The sequence below is a fragment of the Lissotriton vulgaris genome, chromosome 3_1 (assembly GCF_964263255.1).
Source record: "Lissotriton vulgaris chromosome 3_1, aLisVul1.2, whole genome shotgun sequence".
Lineage (NCBI taxonomy): Eukaryota > Metazoa > Chordata > Amphibia > Caudata > Salamandridae > Lissotriton > Lissotriton vulgaris.
This window is the reverse complement of record NC_141689.1, coordinates 2,029,853,776-2,029,867,224: the sequence shown is the minus strand read 5'-3', so window position 1 is coordinate 2,029,867,224 and position 13,449 is coordinate 2,029,853,776.

The window sequence follows — 13,449 nt, the reverse complement described above, 5'->3', positions numbered from 1 at the left end:
TAGACAGTTCTTGTATCCGAGTAACGGCTCCAGCTAGGTCAGTTAATGTTTGGTATAGAGCATGGAACGGACTGTGGGTGTCTGTTAGGGACTGTAAGTGGCCCCTGATGGGACTTATACACCATTGTATGGCATCTAGTTTGGCTGCCATAATGTCGAAACCCACCTGCACCTGTTCAGCCAGCTCCTTCTAGCAGTCTAACACACAGCGTTGGAATGCCATGTGTCTTTCCGTGAGGTAGTGGGAGCCAGCCATGGTGGTGGGTGCTTCTTGCTGTGTGCTCTGTGCAGGGGGTGGGGTCACCTCGATTCAGCTGGGCTGCCTTGCTCTTGGATGTGGGGTGTGGATGCTGTCCACGAGCAGTTGGAGGGTATCGTAGCAGATGGCCAGGGGTCCTCCTCATCCTCACTGAATAGATGTCTGTTCTGCTCTGCAGGAGGTGTTGATTGTCACTCTACAATGTAAAGGGGTGATGCAGGTTAACAGTGTGTTCCATGTATGTTGAGGCATGGTACATGTTTACAGACAGAGAGCATGATAATGTACATTGTGACTATTTTGGAGGAGCTGGCTATTTGACGTGACTCAGTGGACATTTCGACTACATGACTGATGTGAGGTTGTACTCGTACATTATCATCTCACAATTTCCTGCTCTGCCAGATGTGATTGGCCAGTTTCTAATTACAAGTGGCATCAGTTGTGTCCTCTGTCCTGTAGTGAAAGTTTTGCACTTTGCACCACATTGTCTTCAATGTTGATGTGCTGTGATTGCTATGTGTGTGTGCTGCATTGTGGGATAGTTGCCCCTGCAGCTCTGATTTAGCGGCCCCTTATCCCTTTGAGGCAGTGTGCCTTTGACTTGTGTGCTTTTAAGGTGCTGAGAGGTTCGCGACTTGGTTAATTTGTGCTCTTGGACGGTTTTTGTACTCTTGTGCATTGTTAGTCTGCAGATGTGTTGTTGATGTCAGGGATTGTATGTGCACATGGATGTGCCAGGGTGTGGCCTGCTACTTTGAGGATATGATCCACACTGGGCCACCTCAGTGTCGTGTTGTGCACCATGTCATGTATTTTGATTGCAGCTATGCTATCGGTAATGCAGTGTCACTTGCATTTTCAGTGTGGCTCACAGAGCCGCTGTTTTGCTGGATTCAGCACATGTGCATGGGTAGGTTGTGGGATTAGTGATAGGGAGGGGGCCCCTTTGTGCACATATTGGACGGAGGCCTACTTGGTGTTTCTATGTGTTTTGCAGTGTGCCGAGCGTATCAGGGGCATGTTCCACAATCATGTGGGTGTGCAGTGAGCTACACATATTTGTGCATGTGTGGCTCTGTGCCCATCCCCCCCCATTCTCCCAGTCCCAGCTCGTTACTCACCCTGTTGCTGTTGGGTCAGGTCATATTGAGCTGTGTTTGGACTCCCAACTCCTTGCACCGTCTCCACACTGATGACTATGGCCACCATTTCCTCCAGCTCATCCAGCTCCTTCTGTGGCGCAGGGCTCCCACCTCCAGTCGCTGTTGGGGTCTTTCTGATGGCACTGAGTTTCTGCTTGGTTTGGCTTTTCACATCATGCCAGTGCCTCTTGACCTCCTCCATTGACCTCTTCAACACTCCAACTGGAGAACCGGGCCTTATGGACCTGGCGGCGCAGGGCACGCCTTAAATCCCCGAGTTCACCTGCCTTGTTGAACAGAGACATGATACACTCGGTTGGGCGTAGAAAACCTGGTTTATTAGCTGCAACTAAGCACAGTTGTCCCAGAAGTACGTACAGAGTGGATTCTGAGGAGACTGCCACTTTAGTCCGTGGCACACAATCTTTTATAGCACACATATTTACAGCGTTTACTCCCTGTACATACAAAGCAAGCCAATAGGAAAAGTTGGAAAACAAGCTATCAGGTGTCCCAAATACCCCCCTCTCTCAAACCCTGTGTGTTACCCCTCCCAACAAATTAATCAGTGCTAGTACCGACAATCCAATTTGCAGGTGGCAGGACGTATTTGTGTGCCTCAAAGGATAGTTGTGTAACAAGAGAATACAAGGAGAGAATAGCGAAGGCCAGTCGGATAAGATAATGTAAGGAAAGAATAGGAGAAGCCAAATAGTCAGTCGAGACAGCGATCAATCAACCCAAACATGGATTAGCGAGCTCGGCCAGACCCTTACATAGGTTTCGTAAACAAGGGCAGTGGGTTACTCTTTAACCGAAGAGACACGTAGCAGCTGAGAAAAGCAAAAACACTCCGGCTAAATACGGGACGAAGTTAGAAACTGAAGAACCTCAGACCCTCCTTTTGCCATTACTCAGGCAAAACACAAAGGACTCAAGTTAATCTGAGTCAATGTCAATGGCCATGAGGTCATCGAGCTGTTGCTGCAACATCATTTTAATATTCTCTGTTTTCTGTGACACAGGCCTTTGGACGCACATGGTGGTACAAAGACCGCAGATGGCAGGGCCACACTGTATACAGAGACAAGGAAAGTTAGTATCTTCCATCCCCAAGTGGACAGTAGTCCCCAAAACCATCCCATCACAGACAAATCTCCTGTGTCCTGATGTATAAACTCGGAAATTATATGCAACTTAGAGATGGCTTGGTATACCGTAGGGGCATTATCAGGAATGTAAATGCAGCAACTAGACCCGATCAATTTACAGACTACTCCACGATCTGCAAGGACAATGTCTAAAACCATCCGGTTCTGCAAAGTCATAAGACGATCCGTCTGAAGCTCAGCTGTCAAATTACTCAAGGCTCCAGAAGTTACATTTATGGTAGCCTCAACAACACAAACTAGCTGTCTAATGTCTCTGCTGTTGGCCATTGGGCCCCAGAAAGGAAGCAACCCTTTGATAAAGTCACCTCCTTCTTGTCCTGCGCTGTCCCTGGAATCAATAACTCCTCTGCTATGTCTTTTTCTATGATGACCTGAGGGAGCGGTATATGTCGGAGGAAGAAGAAAAGCCACATAGCAAGTGCCTGAAAAATAGGTAGGAAGCCGCGTATAAGCTCTATCATGGCAGACAAAATATGTGCCTTATGATGGCACTAACGGTGAAGAAATCTGAGGTGAATAGATATACGTATGGGAACAGACACTCTTCTCCTGTTGATTTTTAACATTTTGACCATTGATCTGTAAACAGAAATTACCTCGATGAGGTACAGTCCAAATTGGTGGGGATCTCCTTCGTCTAGACTTATCTGTAAGGCTAGTAACATAACGAGTCACGTTCCAGCCATCATATGCTCGTTTATCATCAACGCGAATCTTACTAATCTCAGCGATTCTAGCCATGGCAACTATTCCCTTTATCAAAGAACTTTGACTAAAATCTGCTCCACCACCATATGGACTACCAGGAGGATATCGAAGTTGATTCTGATATACATTAGAAAACATGGCTAAATAGGCCCAGGGGGAGCCTTCGTAGGAAAGTAGAAGACCTAAATATGGCATCCCTCTCTCTGTGTTATGGGCATGAGCCCACAGACCCAACAGTCAGTGGTGTTGATTACCAGTTGGTGCTGATGCAATAACTGAATAAATGAATTATTGAAGTATTCTGTTCTCCTAATTTGTTCATGTTCTGGGAGTGTATGAAACTGATGTGGGGAGGCAGTGGCAGGAAAAGACAAGGAAACGGAAGTAGGAACAGGTGCTTGCTGCATAGTATAAACAACCCAACTTACACAAGCCAATAAAATATATGAATATATTAAAATACATAAGGTTATGCCACATGGACTAACCAATAATCTCTTATATTTACTCTTCATTTCTGCATTCTTATCACTGCTTTCCACTTTAATATCCATTCTCTAAAACATTGCTCACGGCAATCTTCCTAGATCACTTAGCTGTGATTATTAGCCGTCCTAGGACACTGCAAGTCCTGCAGACCTACTGTCCCTACTCAGGTCACAGCCTAAGACTCCTACCGTGACCCTGCAACTTGATGGATAGTGGAAAAAGAAATGTCTCTCAACAACAAAAAAGTAATCAGAAAAAAAAGGAAGTTCAATTGTCTTTCGTTGATCTGGATCTTAAGTCTTATTAGGGATTGTTTGTTCTTGACACAAAGTCTCTGGATTTACTGTGTTCAGTCGTAGATGGGATGGTACAGTTTATTGCAACACGTCGTTGTCTTCTTTTTCAGAGTTCGTTCGATCCAGGCATGCACTACTGAAAGGTATAAATTGAGGGACCCTTTCGCCTTTACTGTCACTTATACCCTTACAAACCCACTGATCAACAGGTAAGGGCAAAGGTAGCCACTTACAGTGCACGCCATGGACCCAAATATTCTTCCCGACGACCTTTACTGCTGTACGTGTTGCTAGCAAAACTTGCTGAGGCGGGCCCCAACGAGGTTCCAGATTCTTTTTCTGCTGGAAATTCTTCAGACAGACACAGTCACCGGGTTGGATGGAGTGACCTTGATCTGCAGAGGCCTCCGGCAAAGCGTTTTGAACCTGTTGGTGAAGAACACGCAATTTAGTGGTGAGGTCATGCAAGTAGTCAATCAACATTGGGTAAGGGATGTCCGAATACTTTTTAGGTCGGGGGACTCCCCAGTCGTTGGCTGGGTGCCCCAAAACGACCTCATATGGGCTGAGTCCTAAATGAGAATGTACAGTAGTTCTCGTGGATAAAAGTGCCAAAGGTAGTGCGTCAGGCCAAGCAAGACCCGTGCTGGCCTGAATCTTCGCCAATTTAAGCTTGAGAGTGCCATTATAGCACTCTACCAAACCTGCTGACTGAGAGTGGTTTGCCGCATGGAATGTCTGCCTAATACCAAGACCCGCACACACTTTCTGCATAATCTGGCCTACAAATTCACTTCCATTGTCACTCCAGACAATTTGCGGCAAACCAAACCTCGGGACAAATTCCTTCAAAAGGACTTTGGCAGTAGACAAAGTAGTATTGTCCTTTAGGGGGTAGGCCTCTATCCATCGGGAAAAAGCACACACCACCACCAGAACATACTTTAGATTGTTACAACGGTCCATATGAATGTAATCGATTTGTAACACCTCAAAAGGGTACGTAGGGGGAGCAAAATGACCTGCTAGAGTTGGGGTTCCCTTTCCTGGATTATGCATTAAACAAACAATGCAATGTTTCACCACATTCTCCGCACATTTAGGAATTCCTTCATTCTGCCATACTGGAGCCAGAAGTTTACATATTCCTTGTGCACTAAGTGGGCTGGACCATGCGCCATAGTAACTACAGGTAGTACATAGGCATCTGGTAACAGCCAACGCTGATGTTCTGACAATTTCGTCCAACACCCTGTCGCATCCAACTTTCCCGTACTTTCTTTCCACTTACTCAATTCCTTCTCCGTAGCCTCTTCTTGAATCATTCTCACACTTTATATTGTGTCCTCACACATTCCTCCCTCTCTGACCCATCTTGCAGGGCCTGCAACACACATGCAACTTGTAGCATCTCTCGCTGTTTCTTTCGCTACCTCGTCTGCAAAAGCATTCCCGCGACCCACATCATCAGGGATCTTCTTATGTGCATTACACTTTAATATTGCTTTTTGGGTAGGCAAAGCAAGTGATTCGAGAAGGTCAGTCACCAACTGACCATGTTGTATCTTAGTCCCATGGGAAGTAAAGAATCCTCTTTCCTTCCACAAATGACCGAATCTATGAGCCACGCCAAAGGTGTATTGGCTATCAGTGTAAACATTCACTCTCTTTCCCTTAGCCAACACACACTCTCTCGTCAGGGCAATTAGTTCAGCTGATTGGTCTGAATTCTGTGCAATGCGTGCTGTCTCCACTACCGTATAAAAGGTGGTAACAGCATAAGCTGCAGTCGTCTCGCCATTTGGAAGCTTGAAACAAGACCCATCCACCCATAGGATCCCATCCGGATCCACAAGTGGTGTGTCTGTTAAGTCTATTCTCCCTTTTGTTTCCTCCTCTGTTCGGAGAAAACAATCATGCTGTTCTTGAGTGTCTTTCTCTTCCGGAATGGACAACAATGTTGCTGGATTCAAAGTATTACACCACTTGAGTTGTATATGGCTAGCCAAGAGCATCAGCTCATATCCAGACAAGCGAGCACTCGTGAGGTCTTGTGTTTTTGTTCTGTTCAAAAGAATATCCACTGCATGTGGTAACATAACAACAAGAGTGTTATCTAGTACCAATCCAGCAGATTGACGAATGGAGATCGCTGCTGCTGCTGTAGCTCTGAGACAACTAGGCAATGCCTTGGCTACTGGATCCAACGTAGCCAAAAAATAGGCACATGGCCGTTGTTTCTCTCCAAATTTTTGTGTTAAAACTGACAATTCGCAACCTTCCCTTTCGTGAACGTAAAATGTGAAAGGCTTACTGTAATCTGGAGTGCCTTACACAGGAGCAGAACACAAGGCAGTACGTAAGTCAGAAAAACTCTTCTGACATTCATCAGTCCAAGGAAGAGGTTTGGGTGTATCTTTCAGAGTAAGTGCCAGCAAAGGTTTAGCCTACAAAGAAAAATTTGGAATCCCCTGTCTACAATAAGAGGTAATGCTGAGGAAGGCACGCACCTCCCTTTGCGTGGATGGTACAGACATTTGCGCGATTGCTTGAATTCGTTCTGGGGTCAATCGTCTTCCCTCCTTCGACAAGAGATTACCTACATAGTTAACCTCTTGGCGGCAATATTGCAACTTAGGTCAGACAAATGACACAACAGTGAAACAGTCACATCCTTACAAACATCCTCTGAATCAGTAGCTACTAACAAATCATCCACATACTGAATCAGAGTGGCACCTGGGGGCAAAATGAAAGCATTGAGCTGAGATTTCAAAGCCTGACTATAAATGGAGAGACTCTCACAATAGCCCTGAGGTGCACGTTTGAATCGGAAACTTCGGCCTCGAAGAGAGAAGCCAAAAATATCCCTACTTTCCTCAGCAATAGGAATACTGAAGAAAGCATGTTTGAGATCAATAACCAAAAACCATGCCACCAAAGCGGTTATCATAGTAAGCAAGGCAGTGATATCTGGGACAACAGGAAACTGGGGGACAACAATCTTGTTGACCTCCCGAAGATCAATCACAAAGCGATATACAGGAGGCTGAGAAGGATTAATGCGTTTAAGGACAGGTAGAACAGGACTGTTACAAACATTGCCTCTCGTGTCTTCAACCACACCCTTCTGAACCAGATCATAGATAATAGCCAACAAAGCTCGTTCACCATCATTGGAAATCTTATACTGAGGAATGTGTGGTAATTTAACATTAGGCTTAATAGTAACCACGTAAGGCGGAATCTGGAGCAGACCAACATCATTCGGACCTGTAGACCAAAGCGTAGCAGGAAGAGAATGCAATTCAGGTGGGAATCGGTCTTTAGATAAATACATAGGAGAAACCAATTTCTCGCCTACAGTAAGATGCACACCAGAGGGGGAACAATACAGTGTTGCATGAAGACGTTTCAACAAGTTCAAACCCAACAAATTCTCTCCGCAACCAGTCGTTAAAATAAGCGGAGCTTCCAAACTGTAAGGACCAATCGAAAGAGGCAAAGGACAAGAAACCGGGTTAGTAACTGGGGCACCAGAAAATCCTACAGAAACGTTAGTTAAGCCAGACAAAGGTGCCCCAGGTAGTTTGGAGTGAATGATAGAACGTCTCATTGCACCAGTATCCAAAAGAAATGGCTCTGCAACACCCAATGCAACAACTTCAACATAAGGCCCATTCTGATCCACTGGAACTGATACGACTCCCTTACTTTGTCCATGGCTGTCCTAACTAGAATGAAAATCCTGAACGTCACCCTCAACATAATAGTCGTCATTGAAATATTAAGCAGACTGAGTATTCTGCTGATCAAAATAATTCAAAGAATTTTGAGGGAGAAAAGGAACGCTGTCCTTGAGGCAATGCAACTTGCCCTCTACCTCTAGGTGCTGAATAAAAACCACCACGGCATCGCGGTCCTAGGAATCCACCATTATGCTGCAATAAAACTGGACAGCTATTCTTAAAATGACCTTCCTCTTTACAATAGGCACATTGATTAGGACCTAGCAAAGGTCGCGGAACAAAAGGGTCAGGTTTTTGTAACAACCTCTGAAGCTGGGGAGGCTGTTGAAACTGGCGCTGGGCAGAACGAGGGGGATAAGCCTGTTGCAAAAGAACTTTCGTTTGTAATTCGTTAATCTTCTTCTCGATCTTATCTTTCTCTTCTTTTCCCTATTCTCATAATACTGAGCAGTAGCTAATATCTGTGCAGACGAAGAAACAGCCCACAAACTTTCTGAGTCTTTCAGCTTATGTGATAATTCTGGAAGTAAATTAAATACAAATTAATCCAGAAATAATTGCTGTCCACCTTCAGTAATCATATCTTGACCACTATGGTCAATAAACGTCTCCTCAAAACGAGTAAAGAAATCGTAGACACTCTCATCTTTCTTTTGCTTAAACGCAGCTAACTTATCCCAGTTAACACGTAAGGCAGGCATCATCGTCTTCATTAAAGTGATGATTCTACCAGGCAATTGTGCAATCAAAGAATCTGGCTTAGCACCACCCACTTGTGCTGCATCTGCAACACTTATAGCGGCCCAATTACCACCAAAAGCTTGGTCGGGATTTTCCCTACGAATCCGAGCCCATAATGCTTGTGGAACTACATTCCCCATCAGCATGCCAATATCGGCCAGATTCATAATACACGCATCAGCAGTCTGGGACAGCTCTTTATAATACCCAGCAGGATTTTTACGAGGGTCCGGTAGGGACTGTTTGAGAGCCAAAACTTCAGATCGTTTCCAGGGGACATGTACCCATATGCGCTGGAAATGAGCAGGGATAGCCGGAACAACGCCTGCCTGTGGAACCTCTTCTCTCCATACTGGAGGAACTTCCCTCATAGGATAATGTTTCATTTTCTGTCTAACTGCAGGATCAGTTACAAGAATAGACTGAGAAGAAAATAAAGACCTGAAAGTGACAAGTGTCTTTACAGCGTCCTCAACTTCGGAACCCACAATAAGTCCCTTATCAAACTTATCCTGCACATCCAACAGACCCTGAGGAGTTAAATCCAACTCCATATTCTCCCATCCTTTGACAAGAATATCACACATGACATTAAAACATATCTCTGCGTGGGCGCATTCCACTGGAGAAAGGTACTCAGAATATCAGGTACACTATACTTTGGACCACTCATGATCCGTTTGTGAGCAAGGGAGTCCCAATGCAACTCCTTCGTCAGAATCTGGGATTTGACTACGGGATTGCCTTCGAGAAAAAGAAGGAGTCCGATTAAAAGGCCCAAAGAGGGGGGAGAAAAGACCAGAAACAGAATCAACCAACCAATTGCGAGTTGGGGAAGAAGCAGACAGTAAAACTGGAGACACAGTATTAAGCAAAGAAAGAGAAGGACTAGTCCCTACAAGAGAAACTGAAGATGAAGGAGACAGAGGTACAGAAGTTAGTGTCAAAGAAGTTAGTGGCAAAGGAGGAGGGGGTGGCAATGCAGGAAGAGGCAATTGCGGAAGAGCCGGACCAACTGGCTGAACAACAGGTTGCTGGACAGATGGCAACAATAAGGGTGCATTAGCTCCTGGTACATAAGTCGGAAGTAATATCAACAAATGGGACATTAAGGGATCTTCGTCAAGATCCTTATTCTGTGGCGAAGTAGGCAACACAGGGTAGCATCTATCTATTGCCATATGATGTTGTCTGTCTGAGACTTCAATCGCTCAATCAGTCTCATTGTCTTTAAACTGCTGGGAAGCCTGTATGATCGTCATATCTTTCGCTTTTCTATCTCTTTTTGGCTGTTTAATTTCACTCTGCTTGGCTTCTTTACGCCAAAGGCGGAAAGAGTCAAACATTGCCGGCCGGGCTTTTCTTTTGAACAAAATTGCTTCCAAATATATCAGGCTCAAAGCTACCATTTTGTGGCCACTGCAAAATACCATCTTTCTTCGTGTATTGGATCCATGCCTCATTAAAGGCAATGGGGCCAACACCATGTTTAGAATAGAGCTCATAAGTGGGAGTTCCAACCGGAGGAATCGGACAAGAGTCCTCAAGCGGGGAATCCCTATTACAACCAAAACAACAAAACGTCCTAAATTTGCTAAGACCAGGCATCGTAAATTCACTGGTCCGTTTACCAACTTCAAGGGGTTAAAGCAAATAACAAAGCACAAACGTACTCACCCCTTGGCTTCAACAGTTGCAATGGTTGAATAACAAAACTCAAAAACAAAACAAGGAAGTGGGCGATACCCACGAATACTTAACTAAGTGGTCTCTCACGCCAACAGAGGTCCGTCTAATGTCTCGCGATACCAATCATCACCAAAGGGTCCAAGGCAGGGCGGCAGTCAGGGTAGCAGTCATCAGCAGCCGTCGGAAAGGAGTAGCCGTGCTGAAAAAGACCTTCGGTCCACTTTGACATACAGGGGTCGCTTGGCGTGGTTCGCGAATCCTCCAGAATTTTCTTGCGAGGCTTCTCACGACCCTCTGGCTGAACCGCTACCACTGAAGTCGCCCCACATTGGGCGCCAGTTGGAGAACCGCGCCTTATGGGCCTGGTGGCGCAGAGCACGCCCTAAATACCCGAGTTCACCTGCCTTGTCGAACAGAGAACACGAGACACTCTGTTGGGCGTAGAAAACCAGGTTTATTAGCTGCAGCTAAGCACAGTTGTCCCAGAAGTACGTACAGAGTAGATTCTGAGGAGACTGCCACTTTAGTCCGTGGCACACAATCTTTTATAGCTCACATATTTACAGCGTTTACTCCCTGTACATACAAAACAAGCAAATAGGAAAAGTTGGAAAACAAGCTATCAGGTGTCCCAATTACGCCCCTCTCTCAAACCCGTGTGTTACCCCTCCCAACAAATTAATCAGTGCTAGTACCGACAATCCAATTTGCAGGTGGCAGGGCGTATTTGTGTGCCTCAAAGGATAGTTGTGTAGCAAGAGAGTACAAGGAGAGAATAGCGAAGGGCAGTCGGATAAGATAATATAAGGAAAGAACAGGAGAAGCCAAATAGTCAATCTAGACAGGGATCAATCAACTCAGACATGGATGAGCTAACTCGGCCAGACCCTGACATCGGTTTCGTAAACAAGGTCAGGGGGTTACTCTTTAACCAAAGGGACACGTAGCAGCTGAGAAAAGCAAAAACACTCCGTTCGCCGTGCTGCCTGAGTGAGGGCAACACAAAATGGCGACGAAACACAAAATGGCGGCTAAATACGGGACGAAGTCAGAAGCTGAAGAACCTCATGACTGCATTCAATTTGTTCACGATGGACTTCCATATTTCCGATTGTGTTGTCAATGACACAGTGGAGGTGAGGAACAGTTGTTGGTAGTGTTCTATCACCTCCGTGATGATTGAAGTACTAGAAAAATATACCATAGAGCTACACTTACCAATAGCCCATATATCTCATTTACCATACATAAATCAGTCGGCAATGGAAAAGGTTCAATCGTTTATTTGCAAAGTACCCTGTACAGGGGTGCCTCCCTCTGTTCACAGCTCACGAAGGTGTGCAGAGGAGACTGCTGGATCATATTCAAAACAGTGCATATATACTTTCGACATACCTCATACAAACCCCGTACATGGAAAAGTACCAGTTCAAGAGGAGCCAGCAGGAATACCCATACAAAGCACAACAAATTGGTTAGAACTCTGCTAAAGCTATTCCGGGGGTAGGTCATTCTGGTGCACGGGAGTACGGGCATGGCGCCTGCAGGAATGTGCTCATCCTACAAGAAAGAGCAGATGTGACCTTGGGTTTCCTAAGTTAGAATCACTGCTTTGTTCATAGCCTCGGCCGACGTTTCTGACTCTTCTCTCAGTGGCATGTCACGTGCTTTCCTAGCTAATTAAAAAGGCCTCGGGAAACAATACCAAGATGGCGTTGGCTCCATTCGGGCCCGATTCTCAAGATGTACATGGGTCGAGTGTATTTACAAGGGGTTTTGATACAACTGGCAAATATATATTGGATATGCTATGACAACATTATATAGTTTTGATTTTACATTCCTTAAGACCGCCCTTTTGGCATAACATAGCCAATATACAAAGGTTGAACCCTTAATCCAAGAACACACCCTCATCTATCTGCATAAGGTCGGCCACCTCCTTCTGTACTAGCTGCTTTTCAACTTTTTGCTGATGGCAGACTGTCAAGGAGGAAGTAAGTTTTGCTGCACAATAGGAGCAACATGCCGGACCACAATGAAGGCACAGGCAGCAAACAAATACCACTCCTAGTGCTCCAGCCAGAATCATGAAAATTTTCCAACCCCAAGTAGAGAGAAGATTCCAAAACCACCCAGTAAGAGACCAAGTACCAGTGTCTGCATGGACCTCTGCACCTAAGCGGTGCAATTTTTGAATAGCTAAATGTATAGTGGGAGCACAATCCGGAATATACACGCAGCAGGAGCTGCCGATCACGCGACATGCTCCTCCTCGATCAGCTAGGATGACGTCAAGCACCATCCGATTTTGGAGCAAGACAAGACTCGTAGCCTGAAGCTTTACAGTGTGGTGAGTCAAAATCCCAGCCGTAGTTTGAACTACATTTTCTACGACTCGGGAGAGATGCCTGACATCTCTACTAGTGAAAATGGGACCCCCATATTGGAAAGAGACCCTTCGCTGTGTCCATAAACTGCTGAGAAGAAGTATCAGTCTGATCGGTGCCTTCGGTACTAATACTTCTGTATCCTCTATGGGGACCTAAACTTCGTTTAGTCAACTGGTGGGTTTTGTGGTAGTCAGAAGGGGCTATATAAACTGAGGGTACAAGAAGGACAGGTAAAATTTTCCAGCCCACCCTCTTGGGAGCCTAGTGTAGGCATTTTCTCCACATACAAAATATACATTGGGAGGGGTAATTAGAGGTGTTGTACTGGTAGTATGCAAAATGTAAGTATAGTTACATCTACTATTTCCCACATTAACATGACCTTTTCCTTGTCTACAAACGAAGCAGTACTATTCAGAATAGGACCTGGCATTGCCCTATCATCAGTGACATTTCGATCCTGAAAATATTGAAAATATTGGGTAGAATTGAACTGTTCAAAATCCAACATTTCCTCTTTTAACCAAGTAGCATTTTCATAAGTGGTGTACATATTAATACAAGCATTCAGATCTAAAGATCACTCCCCTTGGTTCCCCGCGGCATCATATCCCTGATGTTGTTCTATATATTTCAAAACAGCTTCATAATCTTTTTCAGTATATCTTTTGGGGTCAGCTACATAATGCAAATACATGAGTGATAATAACTGAAACCAGGCTTCACGACTTGCCAAATGTGATAACGTTAAGGAAAGGAACAAATCATGGCGATGCATTACAGATGGCAAGAGGCCACATTCCCAGTT